The 19,334-nt window shown below is 43.7% G+C and overlaps 1 protein-coding gene across 2 annotated transcripts in view; it reads right to left on the reverse strand.

Moving 5' to 3' along the window:
• ABRAXAS2 (abraxas 2, BRISC complex subunit) overlaps positions 1–19,334 on the reverse strand; it is a 313,192-nt gene that overhangs the window by 16,429 nt on the left and 277,429 nt on the right. The window lies entirely within an intron of this gene.

Below are 19,334 nucleotides of genomic sequence, written 5' to 3' on the forward strand. Positions count from 1 at the left end.
TCCAGGACAACAATATGCAATCATCCGGACCCAACACTAGGCGGCGATCTATGCACAGATATGAATTCAGCAGCCCACATGCCTCGAACCATAGGAATACAGGGAAAGCCGCTAGCATATGCTACATATTATGCTCCAAATTGCGACTCTACAGATGCACTAATAAAATTGGATGCATGTTTGTTGGAAACCACGGCGCCGATCATACTTGGTGGCAACTTTAATATAGTTCTAAGTAAGGAGCTGGATAAAGCAAAATAGGTTAGATCCCCCAAAACATTCGCCTGCCTAAAAAATATGATGACGGAATTTAATTTGGTAGATGACTGGCATAGGAGGGCCGAGGTAGGTAGGGGTTTTACCTTTTACAGCAAAAAATATGGCCATCATTCTCGTATTTATTATTTCTTGGAGGACCAGGAGCTGTATAGTGAGGTGAAGGCTGTAACCCATGCCCCTGCAGTCTTCTCAGATCACTCGCCAGTGCTCCTACCCTAAATTATCAGCAGTTGATGGGGGTAAGAAGGTGGACCCTAGACAGGACCATTTTGTTAGAGCAGAGGGTAGTATCAGATTTGGCGGATAGAACAGCTGACTTTTTCTATTTTAATAGAGATTCTACCAGTTTACAAATTGCCTCGGATGCATTTAAGGCATATATATGGGCGGTCATTGGTTCCATCATGGCAGGCAAGAGACGTGCCCAGCGGCAGAAGGATGAAGAAGCAATCGGAGAAATCAAGATCAAAGAGCACGAACTTTAGAAGGCCTCGCTGGAGGGAAATGCAAGGGTATCAGACTCCGAAGAGAACTGGAAGATTTGTAGACGGAATATGAAGCTCCGTAACAAAGAATAATACTGGAGAAATGGAAGGTTAGTAAATTCCAGCACTTCTCTTATGGGGAAAAGTGTAGTTCATTACTGGCATGGAAGGCTAAGACAGATAGAGCTAGGAACTCAATTTCGAATCTGACGAACCCAGAGCCTGGAGTACCTTTAAACACTGCTGAAATTAGAGGGGAAGCTTGGAGATATATGTGCAGTTTATATCAAGAGGATATACAACCAAGAAAAGATTTTATATAGGCCTGGTTGAAGGGGATAGAACTCCCGCAATTAACGAGTGAGCAGAAGCGGGTCTTAGAGGCAGTGATTACAGAGGAAGAAATCGGGGCACAATGTAGGAAAATGACCATTGAGAAAGCGGCTGGGCCAGATGGCCTTCCAGTAGAGCTATGTACCCAAATCATTGATGAACTAATTCCATCCCTAAAAGATATATTCAATGCAAAATATATGCAGGGTGAGAGTGCACCTCTATCTTGGTCAGAGGCAACAGTGGTCTTAGTTTTGAAACCAAATAAAGATCCGACAAGAGCAGATTCCTACAGACCAATATTGCTTTTTAACAAGGATTAAAAAAAATTCTCAGGGATAATAGCGTTAAGAGTAGCGCAGGTTATCTGGGGTAATTGTAGATCCAGATCAGAGAGGCTTTATGCCAGGGAGGCAGTTGAATGAGCTTACATACTTGATGATGGGAGCAATTGATATGGCAGAGACCCAGAAATTACCTCTAACCAAAGTCCTGGTAGACGCAGCAATCTGCTAATCTGCGGGTATAAGCTACTGGGAAGATCTCAAAATGGGGTCTAGTCTGGTAGGCCCTGAGTAATTGTACTAAGGGACAACTGAAGAGGTTCACGTACTACCAGCTACGCTCCTGGTGGACCGCCCAAGAGTGGGTTGAGGAGGAGGATGATATATGGTAAGAAGAGGCAATGAGAATTGGTCTATTAAAAAAGGAACTTTCAATCTGGTACTGGGCCTTTCTGGAGGGAGAGGATCACAGCTTATTGGATATATCTAATCTGTGGGAAGAGGGATATGGGGAAGGAGATTTAATGCAAGCATGGCAATCCTCCTTCTCCATTCTACGCGCAGTGTTGAAACCCACTTCACTTGAGAGAATCCACCTGTTTACAACACATAGGGTGTATTGGTCGCCGGCTTGGCACTCAAGAGTGACTGGGAAGGATTATGCATGTCCCAAGTGTGTGCTTCCTTTGGCAGATGACCTACATATGTTCATGCATGCCCAAAGATCGCAGCCTTTTGGATGTCGGTGTGCAACTTCATAGATGAAGTGATTTGTCAACGGACAGAGGTAAGCCCTCGACTTATATTCTTTGGGCTATGTTCAGAAGCAGGTATACAAGTAAATCCCGCCATAACAAAATTAGTGTTTTATGTAATCTTATTGGCGAGGTGGGAGATTTGCAGACTATGGAAATCCGAAAACTCCTCTCTCGCTGTTGACGGTTTTAGAAGCATTAAGTTCACAAGTCAGACTGATATTGCTTGTGAAGCCAGGGGTTTGGAGAAGGTTTGGGCACCGTATGCAGCCTGGAGACAACAGCTAAGCGGGTCCAATGATTAAGCATACATGCTGGCAGTCCCGGCTCCCCTCCATTTCTTTCTTAATACAGGAGTGAGATGGATTTGGAATCAGCAGCATTCTTTCCATGGACATGCTTATAAGCCCTCTCGGAGGGGTAAGAGCTGTACAAGCAAGAAAGTTGGCGGAATGAGGACACTAAAAAAAACAAGCATTGGCATAGCCAATAGGTCTCGCTTTTGGGACCTTACAAGTATTTAGTTATGCAGCACAATATCCTTGGTGGAACAACATTGACTGTTGCAGGGTTAAAAACTTATAATGCCCCAAAGGCAAGACCTATTGGCTATGCCAATGCTTGTTTTGATACATGATATGAAGAGACAGCTTCCTACAATCGCTGAATACAAACAACCGAATGGTAAAAAATCAGGCCAAGCAAAAGTGTCAGGCCTCATATGAGTTGCACCTCCCCACTGGGAGGTGTCCCTCTATGCGCACTGCTGCTAGTGGAAAATTTCATGCAGTTATATCCAGTTATTCCAATATAATTGCTTGTCACCCACGGTTGAATGCAGGAAAGCTGAACGTAACACAGGAACTTGTCCCCTGAAGAAGGGTGGTATCCACTACCCGAAATGCATTGGGGTTAACAAAAATGTTTTTTTGGATAACCATCTATGGATTTACGATAAAAAAGCAATGACCTCATGAAACTAATGAGTTGAAATTATTGCATAACATAATAAAAAGAAACAGTGACCACAACTTTGGAGTATATTGGAATAACTGGATATAACTGTATGAGATTTTCCACTAGCAGTAGTGCGCATGGAGGGACACCTCCCGGTGGGGAGGTGCAACTTTGATCATTTTGACTCCACTCCAAAGTTTAGAGGACGATACCTCGGTGCACGCCCATAAATATAACAACATACAAACATTGGGAGCAATTTGAATATTAGGAGTGCGTGACTCATAAATCTATAGGCCTCATACGAGGACCCTTGGCATCCACGTAGGATCAGCATCACCGTTTGTGCTTGCATCTCAGCAGGCTATGTGGAACTGGCCATCTGTGAAAGCTTTAATCAGACGAGTTTAATGCACATGAAGATCAACCCGGACCGCATCCTACCTAGTAGCTCCTTTGGCGTTCCAAAGTTATACTAAAAGCAGCAAGCACTATATATATATAAATGGCTCACAGGTGACATATACCTCTATTCTACTCTACAGAACCCTACTGTAACCCTACTTAGCCCTCAACTGAAGTCCTTAGTAACACTGTCAGATGCATGGATAGTCGTTACCCTCTGTAATTTGGCAGTCCCCATGCACTACAAATTGAGGTAGGGGAATCGATCTTAAAAAAAAGTACTATTTTAGCTGGCCCCCTCTCAGAATTGCATGTCTACTGGGAAATGAAAGCCCCACCAGGATGATGTTTCACCTAACCTTCGTCTTAGCTGTTCACAAATATTGGCATGTAGGTGTCTCATAGCAAACAACAAAACACTGAAAGAACACAAACGCTCGGGCGGGTCACAGCTAACGTTGTCATTCAGTCATTCGTTCAGTGAAGGCGTACATAGACAATGAGGTGAGGTTACAGCGCTTGGCGGCCACCATGTGGCAGCAATGCTCTATACAAATAAAAAATACATGCCACCAACACCAAGGACGCTGAAAACGTTTACAAGACTGTCTCCAGTGACAACTCCTACCTACCACAGCCAACTCGTCAGAAGTAGTGCCAGAGACAAACCATAGAAATAGAAGAATGACCAACAAGGCAACGGCTATAGCGTTCCACCGACAGAACTGGTGGCCATGTTAAACAAGCTTCTGCGTACCCGCTCTGGCAGATGGCTCCATCTGCCTAGGGTTTTAGTAATAAAGACAACACATAGCGCCTCGTGTGCTGCGTCAGGTTACAAGCACCGTGCCTTAATAGAATGTGCCTGTGGTGTGTGTCTGTTTACACAAGCGTTGGCCCGCAAAAGCGATTGCGATCAAGCGCGAAAGTATTAATAAAGACAACACATAGCACCTGTGAATGCGATCGCGATCAAGTGCGAAAGTGATCGCGATCAAGCGCAGCGAGCGGCGGGGGAAAGACAGATGGCGGCTGCACGCGTGCCCGCTCGCATGCACGCAAGCTTTAGGCCACCCAAAGCCTGTGGCAGCACTTTGAAAACCCACAGACTAAACGTCTCACAGCGCATGCGCTGGCTCAGCGAGACCTAAAAAGGAGACTGACATTTCTTTAAAAAGTGGACTAACATATCTTTAACAAGCATTGGCATAGCCAATAGGTCTCGCTTTTGGGACCTTATAAGTATATTTACTTTTGCTTTAATCGCAGCACGTAAAGCGCGGGTGCCGCGATTATAGCAAAAGTAAACATACTTATAAGGTCCCAAAAGCGAGACCTATTGGCTATGCCAATGCTTGTTTACATTTGCTATAATCGCGCAGAGGAGGGGGCCTGCGAGATTCCCTTGCGGGAGCGTGCGACCATATGGTGCCGGGCGCTCCCGCACGGAAATCGCCAGACGTGCATGCGTTGCCATTGCAAGCAATGCAACGCGTGCACGTTTTTGCCCCCAAAGCTGTGCCGATGGCATTAGGTCTCTCTCCTATGCAGCGCATGCGCGCTGCGTAGGCGAGACCTAAAAAGGAGAATGAGCAATATGACAGCTAAAATTCAGCTTCTGCAGATGTCAATACAAAGCACTTTAGACCCCGTTTTCACAAAGTTGCTTCAAGATGAGGATCCTTTTTACCTATGTATTATGGAGACGTTGAGTTTTTCTGATCAGTTGGCCATCCCTACCTTCCATGGTTCAGGGGGTCGAGTAAGTACAATAGATTTTGTTATACTATCCATGGGTTATGCCCATTTTGTAAAGGATTTTAGTATCGTTGCTAACCCTGCCAGCGACCACAATCCTTTAATTGTGAACTTTTGCTCCCCCATTCGGAAATCTCAGCCCGCAGAACATGTGATAAAATATAATAAAAACCGGGGGGTCACGGTCAGGTGGGATAAGGTAAATGCGGGGCAATTGGAGGCAGATATTTTTAAGGAAAATAAGATAGGGATTGAAATATGTTTAACGTCCATGTCTGATCCTTTCCTCATTATTGATAATTTTAAGGCTCTTTTGGGTAACATTGCTTCTCACCTGATAAAAACAATAGGTGGGGGCCAAAAAAGGGGCCTCAAATGGTTTGATGCAGAATGTTCTGCTGCCCAAACAAGCTTAACTAAGGCCTTACAACAAGTGCCGCTTGATAGAGTCCTGGTTAGAGCGGCCAGGACGAAATATAAAGTTGTAATCAAGAAGCGGAAAAACGAATTAAAGACCAAGGCTTGGGAGGACCTTATTAAAGCTGTGGAGCTGAGGGATACTAGCCTTTTCTGGAAGGTAATAAATTGACCTTTTTTAAAATCTGATGATAAGGAGGTAATACAAGTGCAAATATCTGAAGACTGCTGGGTAGCACATTATAGTAAAATTTTTAATCCAAAGGAGGTAAAATTATCTGATATGGTGGATGTTGGTAATTTTAATAAGTAGACAGCCAAAGAGCTTAGTGCCTCACTGACCCTTGATGAGGTAAGGAGTGCTCTATGCAAGGGTTCCGCTTTAAAGGCCCCAGGGCCAGATGCAGTGCCCTTAGACTTCTTTAAATATAATTTGGATGTATGGGTGCCACTCCTACTAAACGTATTTAGAGCAATAGTGGTTGGATTCATTCCAGCCTCTTGGAAAGATGCTGTAGTAGTTCCGATTTTTTAAAAGGGCAATAAATCGGACCCGTGCTGCTACAGGCCGATTTCACTACTAGATACGACCTGTAAATTAATGGGCAGGGTGATATTGGCACGTCTTGAAACCTGGGCGGATACAGCTGGTCTCATTGTAGACTCCCAATATGGGTTTAGAAGGGGCAAGGGAACCACCGAACAGTGCCTAAACTTGGCGCTAATTATGGGCAAGTACATGGGTGCCAAGCATAGTTCCATCCACTTGGCATTCATGGACTTGTCTAGCGCCTTTGATACGGTATGTAGGGCCAAGTTGTGGCAGATGATGGAGACTATGGGGTTCGAAGAGGCATTGGTGTCTCTGCTCCGTAGACTACACGCTGCAACTACAGTTAGTATTCGTTATGGCCCGGGTGGGGAAAAAACTAAACCCATTCCATCGACTGAGGGTGTGCGCCAGGGATGCATCTTGGCTCCCTTTTTATTTCTGGTCTATACTAACGGGCTGGAAAGTTTTTTGCTGGAGTCTGGTGCTGATTTCCCACAGGCCAATGGTAAAAAGTTACCAATGCTGTCATATGCAGATGACACGGTCTTAATGACACTTACTGCTAATGGCATGCAGCTCTGCTTGGATGCCTTTGAGAAGTTTATGGGGAGTTTAGACCTTAAAGTCAACTTTACTAAATCCTTCGCCATGACCTGCGGTCTGAAAAGTGTTAAAACACGTAGATACAGGGTGAGGGACTCTATTATATTGAAGGTTGACAATTTCAATTGTTTGGGCAATATATTTAATAAGAAATTGAATTGGGACACTCTGATAATAGCTCGGGCCCAAAAACTTTCACAATCTGCTGAAGCTCTTTTTCGATTTGCCAGTAAATTAGGACAAAAACCAGTACCTACCCTAATATCCTTATATAAAGCCAAGTGTGTCTCGGTTGCAACCTACGGTGCTGGAGTGTGGGGTTCTCATAATACTGGAAAGTTACAGGTTATGGAGAATACTTTTATTAAGCGTCTCCTAGCAGTTCCATTGGGAACCTCGAATAATTTTTGTCATGGGGAGGTAGGCATTGAGTATCTCAGTGACATCATACATGTGTCTCCCCTATTGTTATGGGGTAAAGTTTGGCAGTCTGAAGATTTAAAATTATCACAGGAAATTTTGCAGGACTGTCTTAAACTTGACCATTGTATGAAGATTCCTTGGCTTTTGTATGTTAGGGATACTTTTTATAAGATTGGGCTAAATAATATATTTGATAGCCCAGACCAGATTGGAAAGGACTTTAAGCCTCTGATAAAAAATGCCTACCGTCATAACCTTGGCACCTTACATTCTAGGCAGCATCAACTGTACTTGAGGGGTAAGCTGTCTTGTCCATTTTATTTATCTTACATTACTCACTCGCAATGGCGTTTCTATCTGACAAGGTTTTGTATTAGAACTTTTCATTTCCTACTTGCATTTCCAAAGCAAGGGGGGTGGTTCAAGAGTTTGCCTTTCTGCCCTTGTAAGCACCATTCATTGTATTTTATTCTGTGCATTGTATAATGCCCCAAGAAATAGATTTCTTAAACCAGTCCTGGTATCTTTTGGTTCCAGTTTTTACAGAGAGGCCTATGAACATTTATTATCCTTGTCCACCCCAAGTATTTGCAATGCTGTATTGAGTTTTATTAGATCGGCCCTTGCCATTAGAAACCGTTACTGTAGTTAGCGAGTGATAATATTTTATAATGGATTTACCTGTCAAATGTTATTTTTAACGCACTGTTTAAATTTTTTTATTGTATTTTGGATCTTTGGGTATCTCTTTTAATATGTGTGTACTGTTTTTATTATATGTGTATACTTTTATGATTCCTTTTTGGATTCGAAATAAAGTTATTTGATGATGATGACCCCGTTTTCACAAAGTTGCTTCAAGATGAGGATCCTTTTTACCAATTGTCTGAATTCCTTCTGAGAAATGACAAGCTCATAAAATATTTTTGATTCCATCTTCAAAAAGACACTACTGTCTAACTGTTGACCAAAGTGACATCGTCAGTCTGCTAATCGGGACATTACAACAGAAGCTTCTTTGAGGTCACACACATGTACATGATCCTGTTGGGTTCACGCACCTGATTTCAGGATGTGCAATTGGCAAGTCTCGGGTTTGATTCCTAAATCATTTTCAATTCCTCCCGAGACTGAATAAGTGAGTGCCAGTTGGCAATATCACTTGCCTGTTAACTACTCTGCCAAGAATCTGCGATATTCTAAATCAAAATAAAATTGTTGTAAGCACCCTGCATTGAGCAGTTCTCATAGAAGAATTCCGAGCTACATCCATGCAGGAAGCCACCATGCATAGAGAACTGGCAAATAAGATTGTTGCCTTGAAATATGTATAATCTGACTGCATATTACTACAAATACTTATATTTTAACACACTTCTTTTATATTAAACTGATGTGACAAATATCCATTAAAAAAGTGGTTGTAAATTGCCCACCAACATTTTGTGAATTGAAAATAATTTTGTGAAGAGACCTATGTAAGGATAGGTCATTTCACAAAATTGCAAATTCTAGTGGTCACAATCAGACCTACCTCATCAATATTCTTAAGGCAGGGCTCAAATTGCAACTCGCTATGATTTGATGCCATCACAGGGATGGATGGTGAGCTGAAGTGCTCAGCAGTTCACTATGTCTGTGATCACAATTAAATAAAGTAAACTCTTCTTTTTTAATGCAGCCTGTTTTTAAGGAAATGGGCCTTCATTTAAAAAAGAAAAGTTTGTTTTTAAATTGTTTGAGTGTTAGCAGTGGCCCTTTCAACCACTGACTGCTCCCTAACAAACTTAGTTTATTACATTTAGATTTGCAAATCTGTTATCGCCTAAACTCTTGAATCAGTAACTTTTCAATGTTTTGTGACTGGATCTCTTTAGGTAGCAAAAACATGGATACAAACCATAATAAATCGTTATTCAGAAGGGATGACCTAAACACACCCCTTCCGAACGGTGATACGGTGATATATTATGCCTTTCTAAACATATTTTGCGATTTGGTAACCAGTTACTGATGACAAAATTAGTTTAGTAGCTTAAAAAAGACATTTAGTGTTCACAAACCGTGTGATTTTGCACATCACAGGTTTTATGACCAAATGGCGTCGTTCATCAGACCCAAAATGTCTATGTTCATTTTGCTACAGCTTTATCTTATGCCCTGTGTAAAACGATTTTAAAATAATGACTTGCATATTTACAGTACTTTCAGTGACGGGCTTTGACCTCGTAGCACTATAAAGACATGGACCAATTCAGTTGTATGACTGCCTCGTAACACACACAGACATCCACAGTGATCACAATAACTAACTAAGCTTTCACAACATAAATGAATACATTTCACACTGGTTTAACTTGAATTTAGCTTTCATTTAAGATGTGTGTGCGTTATATTTATTTATAAGATGGTGAAAGGCCAACAAAATTCTTGTAGAATATTTTTTCTTTTATGGCTACATCTTTGCCCGGTCCCCTGTGCACTCACAATTACTGTTCCCATACTTATTTTATGTATTGCAGCCCCTGGCTGCGCTGTGCAATACTTTATACAGGGCTGTCACTGAGGCCTCATTCCCAGCACTGCCAAGCACCCATCATCTTAGGAATTGTGCCAGTACTGGAAGCTGCAGCAGCCTGGGCTGAAACACATGGTGGCTGGGGGGTTCCAAAGGCCTTTTAGCCCAGTGGCGTGGCACACCTTGGCTTGGCTTGACTTGCTATAAATTATAAGTATTTCAGTATGCAGTAAAAATCGACTTGCAATGCGAAAAAAACAATTCTCAGATAAAGAAAAACTTTGCATCCTGCACTAAAGTCAAAAATTGGAAACTTCCCAAAACTGGTCTTGTGGAAAAAAAGTGCTTCAGCCCTAATGTCCTGTTTTAAAAACCCAGCAGAAAGAAGCGCCAAGGGCAGGAGAAGAAAGATGGGGGCGCCCATAGCCCCCACAGCGGAAACACAAACAAGCATTGGCCGCGCGCGAGACACCATATGAGGTGGGGGAGGGGGAGAAGCGGTAGTTGTGTGCGCGGCCAAAGCTTGGAAAACAAGCATTGGCCGCGCGCGGAAAAAGTCAAAGCTCCAGATGGCGCCTCAGGCGCTGAAAGCTGCCGGCTGCGCGCGTGCATGCTCGCGTAAGAGCAAGTGCTAGGCCGTGTGGCAGCACTTTCAAAACCTGTACACTAAATGTCGCAGCCAGACCAGCGCATGGGCTAGATCAGGCGAGACCTAAAAAAAAAAAAAAAAAAAAAAAAAAGCACCTCTATTCTGAACAAGCATTGAAAATGCAACAGGTCTCGCCCTCGTTTAAGTTAAAGCAATTCTGTTTGTAATTAGGTGGTTTTTTAGCTTTGCTTTTATTAGTGTTTTTCAAACTTTCATGTACATAACATGGATATGTATGCATATATGTATATGTATGCATGTATTAATATAGCTATGCAGATGTATATATATGCATGTATATATATATATATACATATATAAATGCATATATATACATATATATGTGCATATGTGTGCATGTAGGTAGAGGTAGAGGGTTAGAGGTAGAGAGTAGTAGAGAGAGAGGTAGAGAGAGGTAGAGAATAGAGAGTGTGTAGTAGAGAGTGTGTAGTAGAGAGTGTGTAGTAGAGAGTAGTATAGAGTAGTAGAGAGTGTGTAGTAGAGAGTGAGTAGTAGAAAGTGAGTAGTAGAAAGTGAGTAGTAGAAAGTGAGTAGCAGAGTGTGTAGTAGAGTGTGTAGTAGAGAGAGTAGCAGAGAATAGTAGAGTGTGTGTAGTAGAGAGTAGTGAGTGTGTAGTAGTGAGTGTGTAGTAGAGAGTGTGTAGTAGAGAGTGTGTAGTAGAGAGTGTGTAGTAGAGAGTGTGTAGTAGAGAGTGTGTAGTAGAGAGTGTGTAGTAGAGAGTGTGTAGTAGAGAGTGTGTAGTAGAGAGTAGTAGGGTGAGTAGTAGAGAGTGAGTAGTAGAGAGTGAGTAGTAGAGAGTGAGTAGTAGAGAGTGAGTAGTAGAGAGTGAGTAGTAGAGTAATAGAGAGTGAGTAGTAGAGACAGTGAGTAGTAGAGAGTAGTAGTGTAGTAGTGTGTGTAGTAGAGTGAGTAGTAGAGAGTGAGTAGTAGAGAGTAGTGAGTGTGTAGTAGAGTGTGTGTAGTAGAGAGTGTGTAGTAGAGAGTGTAGTAGAGAGTAGTGTGTGTATTAGAGAGTGTGTATTAGAGAGTGTGTAGTAGAGTGTGTGTAGTAGAGTGTGTGTAGTAGAGTGTGTATAGTAGAGAGTGAATAGTAGAGAGTGAATAGTAGAGAGTGAATAGTAGAGAGTGAGTAGTAGAGAGTGAGTAGTAGAGTGAGTAGTGTAGTAGAGAGTGTGTAGCAGAGAGTAGTAGAGTGTAGTAGAGTGTAGTAGAGAGTGTAGTAGAGACTGAGTAGTAGAGAGAGTAGTAGAGAGTACTAGTGTAGTAGAGTGTGTAGTAGAGTGAGCAGTAGAGAGTGAGCAGTAGAGAGTATTAGTGTGTAGTAGAGAGTGTAGGAGAGTAGTAGTGTGTAGTAGAGTAGTAGAGAGTAGTAGCGAGTGTGTAGTAGTGTAGTGAGAGTGTAGTAGAGAGTAGTGAGTGTGTAGTAGAGTGTGTGGTATAGAGTGAGTAGTAGAGAATAGTAGAGAGTGTGTAGTAGAGTGAATAGTAGAGTAGCAGTGTAGTAGAGTGTGTAGTAGAGTAGTAGAGTGTAGTAGAGACTGAGTAGTAGAGAGTAGTAGAGAGTACTAGTGTAGTAGAGTGTGTAGTAGAGTGAGCAGTAGAGAGTGAGCAGTAGAGGAGTAGTGTGTAGTAGAGAGTGTGTAGGAGAGTAGTAGTGTGTAGTAGAGTAGTAGAGAGGGAGTAGTAGAGAGTAGTGAGAGTGTAGTAGAGTGTAGTGAGTGTGTAGTAGAGCGTGTGTGGTATAGAGTGAGTAGTAGAGAATAGTAGTGTGTGTAGTAGAGAGTAGCGAGTGTGTAGTAGAGAGAGTAGTAGTGTGTGTGTAGTAGAGAGCGTGTAGTAGAGAGTGTGTAGTAGAGAGTAGTAGAGTGAGTAGTAGGGTGAGTAGTAGAGAGTGAGTAGCAGAGAGTAGTAGAGTAGTAAAGAGTGAATAGTAGAGAGTAGTGAGTGTGTAGTATCGAGTGCGTAGTGCTGCTCTGCTGCCTCGGACTCCCGCGGGGAGAGTTCCAGGGGCCCCAGGGTGAGTGTCAGGGACCTTGGGAGGGATGGAGACCTCCAGCACAGGGGGAGCACTGACACTGCCCCAGTCCCGCGGACATGAGCCTCCTGCGCCGCCTCCTCCCGCTGCTCTGCTGCCTTGGGCTCCTGCGGGGAGCGGAGGGTGAGTGTCAGAAGGGTGAGTGTCAGGAAGGCACTGGAGGAGCCCAAAGGTGGGAGGGAGACCCACGGGGGAGTGTGAGGGGCCCTGGTGGGGCCCGGGGTGAAGCTGCACAGATGCTACTCCACCCCACCGACATGACCCTAAAATAAAAATGAACTTATTTTAACACCGTTTAATTAAGTAGGATAATTAAAGAGCATCGTTCACGAATAGTGAAAGGTAAGTATAATCCAGGAATTAATCACTAGTGGAAAAAAAATCCAAACAGTATTTGCATGATAAGTCACTTAACATATTGGCGAAATGCATTCACAACGCTGGGAGGACACAGGAATCAAGTTCAGGATGTGCGGGGTGGGAGGGGGCCAATATGCAGTTCTGCCACAAAGTCGATACCTCCCGGTTCAGATAGCCGAGACCATGACAGCTGAGCAGTGAAAGCACCAACCTGATTTCCCAATACATTTTTATTCCAGCTTGCCTCGACAGGAAGAAAGGGTACGGGTAAGCTGAAACAGAAGAATCAAGCTTGCCAACCCTTTTTAAGCAGGGCAGGCAGTGTAAATAAATCCAATGACAGTTCCTTGCCTCTCGTGCCCTGTTCAATATTTCAATTAACTTAGAAAGCAGACAGACAACAACAATAGTTATTGCCAGTGTTCCGACTCAGCATCTCACAGAAAGTGTTAATAGTATCACCTTAACCCACACAATTACATTATCTATAATGGGAGAAACACGTCCGGGGGTGGTCATTCGTTCGTAAGAGGTAATCGGCAACACATTTAAAATGCTTTTTTAAAAAATGTATTTACACTTGCACAACGAACCTAGAAATAAAAGAAACAAAAGACAGCATTAAGCATACAGTTACAAAGTCATTTAAAAAAAAAAAAAAAAAAAAAAGTACAAGCAGCAAAAAATAAACATACTGTCTAACGCCGCGGGTAAAAGATCCAATCCCGCAGGGCGTGGTTAAAAGGAGACAGGGTGGCAACAATCAGAGAGTGGCATGCCTTCAGTGCAATCATTGCACTGCCTTTGGCATAATTCGTGACGCCAAACGACGCGCACGAATCAAAGTTGAAGGCGGAGCTGGGACGAGGCTTCTGGAATCGTAGCGATTCCAACAAGCCTCGTATGACGAGGCAGCGCATGCGCTGCCTACGTCAGGCCGAGACCTAAAAATGGAAGCTCATGTCTTTCATGCCTAGGACACATTTGTATGCAAAATAAGCTAGCTTGTTGATCATCACTCAACCTTCTCCTCCAAGGCAGTAAATGGTATTTCACAACTTGTTGAATTCTTGTGGTTCGTGAAATGTATCTACAAGATTATCAGATTAGAAATCAGTAATCCGATTAGCTCTGGATGTCACAACTTCAATTTTATTAGATCTCTGTGCTGCATTTGACGTTGTCCATCATCCTGTGTTTATCAATAGGCTCTGAGCCATAGAAGCCATCTCAAGATGAAATGCATCCCTTTTGTCTGCTCATTTTCAAGAGGGTGATTGATTCCTTTCTATTCTGGTTTTGATTGCTTACATATGAAGAGCTTCATGGATTGTCCTAATACTAATGCATTCAAGGTACCTCTGAAGGATCTGGTCACAAATTCAGGCATAACTATATACATCTGTGATGATAATAGCCAGCTGCTTGTTACACTAGCTTGCCAGAAAACATTTAGTAAAGCTCAGATAAAACTAAGGTTTTCATGTTTGGTGGGGCTCTTGCTGTTTGGCTATCTGACTTGAAGCCTACTCAGCTTGACTCTGCTCCAAAGCCAGCTGAAACCCTTGTACGTCAGATTAACAGATTACTCTTGCCTGGCTTGTGGGAAAGATTTGCATTTAGGCAGTTCCAATTATCTTCTGAATAGGGTGTAGATGATTTTGAGTTCTGCAACTAGCTGGTTGCTTGGCCTATGAAAATCAGAACATTTATCCCATCAGCTTGCCAGCTGCATTGGTGTAGCAAGATAGTTTTGGTTATCATTCATCATTTCATCATCCAGCACACAAAAAGTGGCTTCAAGGCACCATCTTCCCTCACATATTCTACCTTCGTGTAACTCCCGGACTGCTGGTTATCCCTCAGATCAACAAAGACTACTTGGGTGGTAATTAATTCCCTAATTTAATAGCTTGTACCAGGAAGACGCTTTCTGTAAACTTTGCTCAATAGAGAACAATATCACTTTCCATAAGTAACTCAAATCATCTTTTCGCATGATAATTGGTTTTACTTCCGCACAAGGACACAGTGAGGCGACTGTGTGCTTTATATAATTTCCAATATTTCAGTCAATCATCCAGGTAAGATGTGAATCCATTCTTTGCCAATGTGACCACCCAGAGCCTCCATAACCTTGATGAAAAGTCAGGGTGTTGAGGCGGGGTTGAGTGAAGGGAATCTATATTGATAAGAAGCATGCACACCACAATGGAGGAAAAACTGCACTGAGGGGACCATTAAGAACATGAAAGAAGGTATGTCACAGAAAACTTGTTCACCTGTCTGATAGATTCAGGGCTCTGTGCCAGTTGAAGCGAAGAGGTTTGGATCATATTGATCAATTTGCAATTGGAGTGCCAATTGAGAGAACATGGATTAGTGATCAGTGCTCATTTTGAAAAGAGTACCCACTTTTATTATTCCAAGTCTGTGGAATATTTGTATTGCCTAATTCTCAGATTGTGACAGAGTAAAGGAGGAAATGTTTATTAGGATGGGAGCCAAATCTTGACTCAACTAAATGAGTACTGAAGGGACTTGAAAAATGTATTTAACTTTTCAATTTAAGAGTGCGCTGATATTGTAACAATCACTGCATTCTTGTGATGCTTCATTAAAGCGAGCAAGTAAGTTTGAGTTAATATTTAGTTTTTGAATTAGAGGTCAAAGCAGAATTTTAGGGTATGTATTTCTTTAATGTCCATGGCAAAATAAAATCTTCTCCAAACCTCCTATTCTAAGACATATGGTACGTTTAAGCTGAGCTCATCTGAATGCAGGGAAGGTGATGATGCAGGCAACTAAACGTTACAATAGACTTAGAGACGATCATTACAGTGAAAATAGCTCCAGTAAAGCACTAGCATCTCAAACCTGCATGTCAAACGTGAATGTCAGAAACTGCGTTTGGAATGTGGTCATAGCACCCACAGACATACACCTGTGAGACATATTAGTCTGATCACAGGAAGCATACAGTATCTCATATGTTAGGTTCCTCCCATCTGCTAATCTTCCTACAAGACAGTTTTTTTATTTTCTTATTCGCTATAGAAGTCACTGTTGGGTAAACGTCCATTCCCTGGGGCTCTGGCACTTGGAAGCTTGGGAAATGGGCTTGAACTTATTTCTGAGATACCACATTCATATGCAACATAAATCATGGTCTTATGTAAGAAGGACCATGGAAGGGATTTCCCATACCTTACAGGTCAGTCAATTAAGATCTGAGGATGTGCTAGGCCAAGAGTGAGGGTGGAAGTATAGGAGACACAGGTTATCTACCCTGTAAACATCTGTTTGTAGTGTAGTTTGAATATGCTACTTACCAGTATGCATCTGTTCTTGGCATGTAGGGCTGCTGACATTCATATCTGTGCATAGATCGCCGCCTAGTGTTGGGTCCGGATGTTTGCACGTTGTTGTCCTGGAAGAGTCTTCGAAGTATCCTGAGATAGGTGACTCCTCCCCTGGACCACAGTGCGCATGGGCATCCTCTCCATCCCCAGATTGTTTTTCGCCATTGTGGCAGTGATGGAGTAGATACAGGAAGTGATGACCATGCTATACAGTAATTCTGAGAGCTGCAGCTGCGACAGGCGCCGGGGAGGAGGGTGGGCGATATGAATGTCAGCAGCCCTACATGCCAAGAACAGATGCATACTGGTAAGTAGCATATTCAGTTCGAGGCATGTGGGCTGCTGAATTCATATCTGTGCATAGAATACATAGCAGTACCTCCTATTAGCGGCGGCTACCAGTGCCAGCTGCAGCAGTCTGAAAAAGAGTTTTGAGAACAGCCTGTCCTACAGCTGCCTGCTGTTTTGAGTGTACATCTACACAGTAGTGTTTGGTAAATGTATGGATAGTGGACCATGTGGCTGCTCTACATATTTCTTGTAAAGGAATGTTTCCCAGGAAAGCCATGGACGCCCCTAACTTTCGTGTTGAGTGGGCTCGGGGGGGATCGTTAATGTGCGTTTAGCTTTTTGATAGCAAATTTGAATACATTTAACGATCCATCTGGCTATACCTGCTTTGGAAATGGCGTTGCCCTTGTGTTGTGGAGAAAAGGCAACGAACAGTTGTTTTGTTTTCCTAAAATCCTTTGTTCTGTCTATATAGTACATGAGGGCCCTCTTTACATCTAGTGTATGGAGCATTCTCTCAGCGACATTTTGTGGATTTTGAAAGAAAACAGGCAGTTCAATAGTTTGATTCATGTGGAACTGCGATATTACTTTAGGCATGAATTTGGGGTTGGTACGTAGTACGACCCTGTTTGCGTGAACCTGAATGAATGGCTCGTGCCTGGAGTTCACTAACTGTTCGTAACGAAGTGATTGCTATCAGGAAAGCTACTTTCCAGGTGAGGAATTGAATCTCACATGAGTGGAGAGGTTCGAAGGGTGGACCCATCAGTCTGGTGAGGACCAAGTTGAGGTTCCACACTGGCGCTGGTGGGTGTCTTGGGGGAATTACTCGTTTAAGTCCCTCCAAGAAGGCTTTGATGGCAGGCACTCTGAATAAAGAGAGGTGCTGCCTGTTTTGGAGATAGGCTGCTATTGCGGTTAAATGGATACGTATTGAGGTGTATGCCAGATTGCATCGGTATAGGTGTAAGAGGTAACAGATTATGTTTTGAATGGATGCGTCTAGCGGGTTAATGTTATTGGTGTTGCAATATATGACAAACCTCTTCCATTTAGCTGCATAGCAAGCCCTGGTAGTGGGTCTCCTGGCTTCCTTGATGATCTCCATACAGTCAGGTGGCAGGTTTAGGCAGCCAAACTCTAAGACTTCAGGAGCCAGATTGCCAGGTTCAGCTGTTGCGGATCTGGGGGCTGAATTTCGCCATGGTTCTGCGTTAAAAGTGCGGGCTTGATCCGCAGCCTTTGATGCGGCACCACGGACAGTTCTAGAAAGGCGATGTACCATGGCTGGCGCGCCCATGTGGGAGCAACTAGGATGAGTGTCAGTGAGTGCTGTCGCAGTTTGCGTGCCACCAGCGGTATTAATGGCGCTGGGGGAAAAGCGTACGCAAATCTGCCGGACCAGTTCATCCATATCGCATTGCCCTGCGACTGTGGATGTGGGAACCTGGCGGCAAAGCTTTGGCATTTTGCGTTTTCGTTTGTGGCGAATAGGTCTATCTCCGGATGACCCCACTGTTGGAAGTACGGTTGGAGTACTGACGGGTGTAGCTCCCACTCGTGCATCTGGTGGCTGTGTCTGCTGAGCAGATCCGCCATCTGGTTGTCTTTGCCCGGGAGGTGTTCCGCCATGAGGAATATGTTCCTTTGAATGGCCCACTTCCACATGCTCTGAGCCAGATGAGACAACTGTGGAGAGTGTGTTCCTCCCTGCTTTTGTATGTAGTACATGGCAGTCATGTTGTCCGTCCGGATCAACACGACTTTGTTGCACAAGTGTACTTTGAATGCTTTCATTGCCAGGAAGATTGCCATCAGTTCCAGGAGGTTGATGTGCATCTTCCTTTGCTGTGTTGTCCATAGTCCCTGCACTGTGTAATTGAGTACATGAGCTCCCCATCCCTGGAGAGACGCGTCCGCTGTCAGTATTATTTGTGGAACAGGCTCCAGGAACGGTCGGCCCTTGCAAAGTTTTTGTGGATTCCACCAATGCAGAGAGTTGTATGCCCGACCGCTTTAATTGTCCGTGAGCCTGATTCCATTGACGTGCTAAGCACTCCTGAAGCGGGCGCATATGTAGTCTCGCGTGCGGGACTATGAAAATGCAGGAGGCCATCATGCCAATCAACTGCATGAACACTCTCGCAGGAAGGGAGTGTTGTGGTTTGAACTTTGAGATCAGCAGTTGCATGCTGTTGATCCTCACCAAATTTGGCTGAGTTGTGGCTGCCAGAGTGTCTATGGTCGCGCCCAGGTACTGTCGTACGTGTGCGGGTTGGAGATGTGATTTTGGGTAATTTAGTGAGAATCCCAGACTGTGAAGGAGGTGAATGGTGAGGGACATGTGGCTGGCACATTGCTGGGCTGACTTTGCCTGAACAAGCCAGTCGTCCAGGTAAGGGTAGACGTGAATGTGTCGTCGCCGTAGATGTGCAGCCACTGTAGCTAGGCACTTGGTAAAAACCCTGGGTGCTGTTGTCACGCCGAAGGGGAGGACTTTGAATTGATAGTGCTGTCCCTGAATAGTGAACCTGAGATATTTCCTGTGTGATGGGTGGATGGGTATGTGGAAGTACGCATCTCTGAGGTCTAGTGTGGCGAGGAAGTCTCCCTGTTGGAGCAGCGGGAGAACCTGCTGTAGGGTGAGCATATGAAAATGCTCTCACAGAATGTAGTGGTTGAGGGGTCTGAGGTCTAGTATAGGTCTGAGCGACCCGTCCTTTTTTGGGATGAGGAAGTACAGGGAGTACACCCCTGTCCCCTGCTGGTTGACGGGCACGACCTCTATCGCACCTTTTTGCAGCATACTTAGCACTTCCTTTTGCAATAATGCTAAGTGCTCT

This window comes from Triturus cristatus, chromosome 1_2 (genome assembly GCF_964204655.1).
Source record: "Triturus cristatus chromosome 1_2, aTriCri1.1, whole genome shotgun sequence".
In the NCBI taxonomy this organism is placed as follows: Eukaryota; Metazoa; Chordata; class Amphibia; order Caudata; family Salamandridae; genus Triturus; species Triturus cristatus.